Source organism: Astyanax mexicanus, chromosome 18 (assembly GCF_023375975.1).
Source record: "Astyanax mexicanus isolate ESR-SI-001 chromosome 18, AstMex3_surface, whole genome shotgun sequence".
In the NCBI taxonomy this organism is placed as follows: domain Eukaryota; kingdom Metazoa; phylum Chordata; class Actinopteri; order Characiformes; family Acestrorhamphidae; genus Astyanax; species Astyanax mexicanus.
The window spans coordinates 39,563,728-39,570,845 of NC_064425.1; positions in this window are offsets into that span (position 1 = coordinate 39,563,728).

A 7,118-nucleotide genomic window follows, 5' to 3' on the forward strand; every position below is an offset into this window, starting at 1 on the left:
AGAGTAAGACTTGTTGTTGCTTGCCACTATCTTTGTTGTTGCTTGCATCAATCTGGCAACCTGTGTGAGTTTTGAATCTGGGGCAGAAAACTCTGTCTAATGTTTGGAAATTAGACTACTGTAGGTATTTCAGACACTCACTTAGCATTTATTGCTGATTATTCCAGTATTAGAATAAAGTATTAGTATTTTTTGCAGCACCAAAAACAAAGCCTGTTGTATAAAGTTTTTTTTTCAGTTCTAAATATCTAACTGAGTATCTAAGTAGTTAGTCTTGTAGTTTAAATAATACATTAATAGAGTCAATCAATAAAAACATATCAGATAAATCACAAAAATCTTCTGTGATTAATCACAATTAACCATACTTGTGTTTCTTCTTAACATTTTAATAATTTATTTACATTTTTAATTTTAATGTAAATATTTTAATATGAACAAGAGAATCAGCGTTAGACCGTCAAAATAGAATTGTAATTGTAATAGAATTAGTGGTTTCAATCTTATATATATATATATATATATATATATATATATATATATATATATATATATATATATATATATATATATATATATATATGATTAAAATAATAATTTTTCATCAAGTTACCATATCATATTTTTTATGCTGTTTGGCACAGTGGATTATAAGGCACATTATGCAACACTAGTAAGGAATAGGGGTGTCACCATGTTTTCCTACTAATTTAGTAAATCTCAATGCTGGGTGGTGGTGGCAGGGTAACTAAGTAAAGCTAATTTAAGCTAAACTAAGTAAACAAAACTTAGCTTTAACTTAACTTAGATTTCTCTTCTGAAAACTGTTTATTTGGGTGAGTGAAGCGCTTTCGTTTTATTTACAGTAAACTTAGATTAAACTTAGATTAGGAGATAACCGCTAGCGCTAGCCGTGGTTAACGGCTAATGCCGTCCAACAGCGCTACACTAAGAAACCACAAGCTAGTGGTTCGTCCCACATAGCTTAAACTCTGTACAGCGAATTAGCTAGTGCGGTTTAGTGGCTAATGCTAATGCTGCTCTAGTAGTGCTAGCCAGGGTTAGCTGCAGGCTACAGGCTGATAATACTCACCTCTGAACGGCAAAATTGCTAGCGCTTAGCATGGTTACTGGCTAATGCTAATACTACTGGAGAACTATACTGAAATCCTTTATAGCGCTGTACTTCAGTGGAGTGTCTTTACTGCTCCTTAATACCTGAATCACACATAATACGTAAAATTCATATATATTTTGCACCGGATTATAAGGTTCTGATGATTTTTGGGAAAATTAAAATATTTTAAGTGTCTTTATAAAAAATACGGTAACGTTTAATGCTGGTATTTTCCTGTATTATTTTTAGGATAGGACAGTAATAATAGTTTAGTTTTAGGTTTAGGCCTGCCAGACTCGAGTCTTTTTTACTCTATTTAAAAAAAAAAAAAAACGAATTAGTGTTCTCAATCTGCTTATTTGCTTTTTCTGCTCCACCTTAAATAGAATAATAATAAAAAAGTGCTACAACTTGTTTTAGTAACACTGTATAATACAGCCCGTGTTTTAGAGGGTAAGTTCCCTTTAATTACGGTGTAACTTCTCTGGATGAACCAGTACATTTAAAATACTTACCGGGTCCTTCAGGTACTTTAACTGTACATATAAATAAAATACAACCAGGAACACAATCATAACAACTAGGTCACTTCTTGAAACTTACCTTGTACTTTCTCAACACTTACAGTGTAACTATGCTGTTCTCTATAAATCAGTAAATACCAAATACTTATGGGGTCCTACTCGTTCCTTAAATGTAGGTACAAATAAAGCACAGGAGAACCTGCAGTTTCCCCAACTTGTGGTGCATTTTTCATATAAAATAATATATAATCATTTTGCCCTTTATTCATGGCAGTTATAAAGGCGTCATTCCAGTCACACTCCAGGCAATTACAGTATAATTATTCTAATAATTTTATTAGTTAAAAAAAATGAGAATTTGATTTATGCTTTGAAAGCGGTCAAGGGTGGAGCAGCTAAAAACTGTCAGGGTGGAGTAGAGCAAGATGAAAACATATAGTTTGTAATGTGAGGACTAAAACATACAATAATATTTATATATCTTCAATTACACAATCAAGAATGATGACATTTTAAAGAAAATTTATTAATTAATACACAGAAACAACAAGGTTTTATATTAAAGGTTAATAAACCCACACCTCACCTGATTTTTACTGTTCTCACACAGTACTTTACTCAGTAAGTACTCAGAAACAACAGGGAGTGGGCTGTATTATGCAGTGTACAGTGTTTTACTGTTCTTACTCTGTAAGTACAAAATACTTACCCTCTGAACCACAGGCTGTATTATAAAGGTTAATATATACCCTTGTTTTATTTCTATATGGTGTGAATCTCCAACATGTAAAAAAAAAAAAAAAACTCTATTTCTTTAAAGCAGTAAGTCTGTGAGGAGCTAGGTAAAGACAGTAATATATATGTGATAAATAAAGATTACACTCCTCCTATATTTTCCATTTTAACTACATTTTAACTCTAATATCAGCTTCCAACATGGTCTGATTTTGGCTTGCAGAGTTTAGGAAGAAGGTCCCCTTATCAGAATCTTGCTTAGGTTCTCAGGGAAGTCCGGAACAACTCTGGGAAGTTCTAACACAAAGGTAATGATAATAACCCATATTTGTTTATCATGAAAAATAAGGTGATTAGAAAAGCTAAAATAAAATGGGTACTCATAAAAAACACTCGTGATGTGAACTGGTTAGCACCAAACACTTTATTATGTCATTGTTTTATCTATATATCACAGGTGACCATAAAACACATTCAAACCAAAAAAAAGAAAGAAAAGAGAAAACAAAAACTTTGTACAAGTAAAAAAAAAAATGTGTTTGTGTGTGTGTGCATGAGAAGAATCAAATACAGATACAGTACAACCAAATGTAGATTGTTCCAGACACTGGTACACTGAAAAAAGTCATGCATTACATTTACTTGAATCAAATGTACTTATTACTTTCACATGAACACCCTGATCTGCCCAATTGAGATGGATTAGTGTATTGTAAAGATTTTACTAAACAACGACAGTAAAATATGACCGATTTGCACAGGATAAAAATGGGATGGGGGATGGGAGTAGCTACTCGATTTATACACTGCTGTCACATCTACAAATGAGTAAATACATCTAATTGTATAACTCTAAAATAGTACTAATGAAATTTCAGTGTCAAAATAAGCAGCTACATGCTTACAACACATATGTAAGCTTCAGGCTATGCTACACAATGACTTGCATACCAAACGCTGTAGAAGCCCAGCCTTTCTGAAGAGCTCTTATGTTTGTTCTGGATTTGAGGATTGTACACCATTTAACACCTGAAGTTTACCATAGGCTTAAATGACCTTGAATGTGGTATCAGTGCCATTCCCAATGAATGCCTCCTTAAACTCCTCCCTTGAAAACTCACTTTTCCACAGTATTTCACAGAATATTTACTAGAGATAGAACTAAATCAACCCAATATCAAAAGGTAATAGTGTTAAATAGGTTAATAAAAAAAAAAAAACATAGCTCTTGCATCAGAATTTTTATTGGTAGCCTATTGGCTGTAGTGTATCAGAATAGGATCGGGACAAAAAATATGTAGATCACTACTACTATATGATTATCTGCACAAGATTAATAGAATCTGAGGTCATTTTTGGGCTCTGAGTGGTTCAACAGTCTTAATCACTTCCCGTATGTTAGGGAGCTCGAATCCCAGTTATGTAGTTGCCATCAGCTGTCGGAGTCCTGAGAAAGCACAATTGGCCTTGCTTTACCATAGGCTTGAATGACCTTGAAGTGGTATCAGTACCATTCACAATTAATGCCTCTTAAAGATTCTCCCTTAAAAAAAATCACTTTTCTACACTATTTCACAGAATATTTACTAGAGATAAAATAAATCAATCCAATATTAGTATTAAGACTGATATTGACATAAACAACCTATAGGATTTTGGACAAACAAGGCAGATCCACTTACCGATGCAGATTCCAGTTCCACAGTTTACAATGAACCCACAGCAACCTAGTCTCAGTGAGCAAAAACCTGGCTGTTCTTTTGACTAAAAGTGTTATATATATATATATATATATATATATATATATATATATATATATAGCCAGTTCTATTAAGTTAAATCAGTTTAACAAAGCACCTGCAGAGGTTTTCTGTGAGAGAGTAGCAGCAGTTAGCTTGTCTTAGCTAACAAACCTCTATTATCTTCAGCCTGTAACTGAGTAAGCTAATGAAATTAGCGTCTGGTTTGAGTAAAATGAAAATGTTTGTTTGGAGATATTTTAGTCAGGAAATGCTGAAAAGCGAGTCTAAGTTGTAGTCTACGGTGGCCGAGAAAGCCCAACGCAGTGCAAATTGAAAAGCGCTGCAAAAGCACAAAACACATCCATCAAAATTACAACACAGGCGCAGCAAATAGAAAAACGCGCTGCAACTAGAAAAACGCGCTGCAAATAGAACCACAACACAACGGAAGTGAGTCACAACACAACGGAATTTTCCCGGGGGACCTTAAAAGATGCTGTACCAGCTGTATACAAAGGACAATAAGTGGCAAACAAGCTTCTGAAAAGTAAGTTATGTTTATTACCTGTGATTACCACGGTTGTGTGCATATTATTAAAAGTTCTGCTTCACAAAACGCCTTGTTTGCCACTTATTGTCCTTTGTACACATAGTGAAGTCCGAGACGTTACTGAAGACGCAGCTGGTACAGTATCTTTTAAGGTCCCCCGGGAAAATTCCGTTGTGTTGTGACTCACTTCCGTTGTGTTGTGGTTCTATTTGCAGCGCGTTTTTCTTTTTGCAGCGCGTTTTTCTATTTGCTGCGCCTGTGTTGTAATTTTGATGGATGTGTTTTGTGCTTTTGCAGCGCTTTTCAATTTGCACTGCGTTGGGCTTTCTCGGCCACCGTAGTAGTCTGAGTAAAGACAGCGAGCTGAAAGGTGGGGAGGTATGGTGGTTATATTATTAACCTGTTTAATCAAACACCTGCAGAGAATTCACGAGAGAGAACCACTCCTTCATGCTTTCTAGAAAATGCTAAACTTTAGCAGACGACCCAAAGAATAAAGGTATTACAGAGAAGTAGCTTACTTTATATTATACTCAATGATTGATTAGTGAATAATGATTGATTTCACAGCCTGCAGGAGACAGAAAATCTGCTATATATAATTGTAATAATAATAATCAGTGTATTTGTGTATTATTTTCTTTTTTCTTTTAAGAAAAACCTGCTGTTTGCTGTACTTTAGCCTCACAAAGTTACCTTGAGCATATACCGACAATAATATAGATAATTTAAAAAGGTTAAAGTGTACATATGGAAAAATAATGGAGCTCATATCAGAATATGTATCGGCATCGGCTGTAGTGTATCAGAATACAATCCACACAGTATTAATATAATCATTTTTGGAATAAGAGTGGTCCAGCGGTCTAAATCACTGCCTGTATGTTAGGGAGATCGAATCCCGGATATGCAGCTTGCCATCAGCTGCCAGAGTCCTGAGAGAGCACAATTGGCCTTGCTCTCTCTGGGTGGGTAGACGACGCTTCTTCCCCTCATCACTCCTAGGGTGATGTGGATCAGCACAAGGCTGCGTCTGTGAGCTGATGTATCAGAACCGAGTCGCTGCGCTTTCCTCCGAGTGCTCTGTGATGCTACTCAGCGATGCTGCATCAACAGTAGTTTAAAAAGAGGCGGAGTCTGCCTTTACATGTGTCGGAGGAGGCATGTGCTAGTCTTTACCCTCCTTACATTGTGGCATCACCTATGATGGAGACAATTGGCCTAGCTAAATTGTGAGAAATTATGTAAGAGTCACTAAGGATGGTAATAATTACTTTACCCCACCTTCCCATGTAAAATGAATCCCGTTCAAATATTGTAATATATATATAAATATATATAGTGTTGCTAAAGTTAATTAAATTCTAATACCTTGATTGGCAAATCAGGCATGAGTGATATGAACAACTTACTGTACTAACACCTATCTTTACTATACTGAGTTTATTTAAACTGTTGAGTTTATTTGCTGGTTGCAAAGCAAACTCTTGTAAACTGAGAGTTTTCCCATTGTCTGATTGCCCAAGTTCATATAAACACACAAAAAATGAAGTAATCTGGTTATGAAGTGCATGTAAACACACTCACTGCCCAGAGTTCAGTGGAAAGATATAAGAAGATAAGGCAGTTAATGTGAACTTGTTTGAACTGTAAAATATTAGTAAAAAAGGGCAGTTCAGGGGAACTGTGGAAGTCAATCTGAGCTCTTTAATGCCTGGCCAGGATAATCAAGCTGATGTTGAGACTGATTTGCTTCTTCCAAAAGACATTCACAAAAAGTCTTCTAATGTTAGGATGATCAAAAACGATTGTTATTCCAAACTTCAGTCCTCCGATCTTGAATAAAAAAAATATGAACTCAATAATTGTTTATTTGAAAAGCTCAGATTTTTAATAAATGTTTTGTTTTTAATTATTTTGCCATTTTCCTTTGCTGATTTTACTTTGCTGAGTCTTTCCTGTTAGGTTAACCTGATTAAACTTAGTTTGAGCTATTTTTTAATCCCTTTCATTTGAAAATGCTTGGCTGCACTGACATTGAAGGTTACTCTTAATGTATTTCCAGTTAAAAATCAGTCAATTAGTCAATTAAACCTCAATAGATGCCTGCAGTCACGATTAATGGTCCACTTTTGGGTGGTAATGCCTTCTGTGACTTATTCCCTTCGGAAATGTAATGTTCCATTCATTTGAACCCACTATTAGATCTATTAGATCCAACTACCATGATTTACACCACCTTGCTATGACCATGCTAGCTATTGTTTAACCTCGCTCACAAGATAACACCTTACAACTTACACAGGTGTGGAGATTCTCAAGCAATCGCCTGACTGTGTAAGACCTTGTGATTAATGTAGACAATGCTCTCTCTCTTTTTGTTGACCTATATTTAGAGTGTATATAGTGAACAGGGCACAGGTTCATGAAAAAAAAAAAACTCTGCCCAC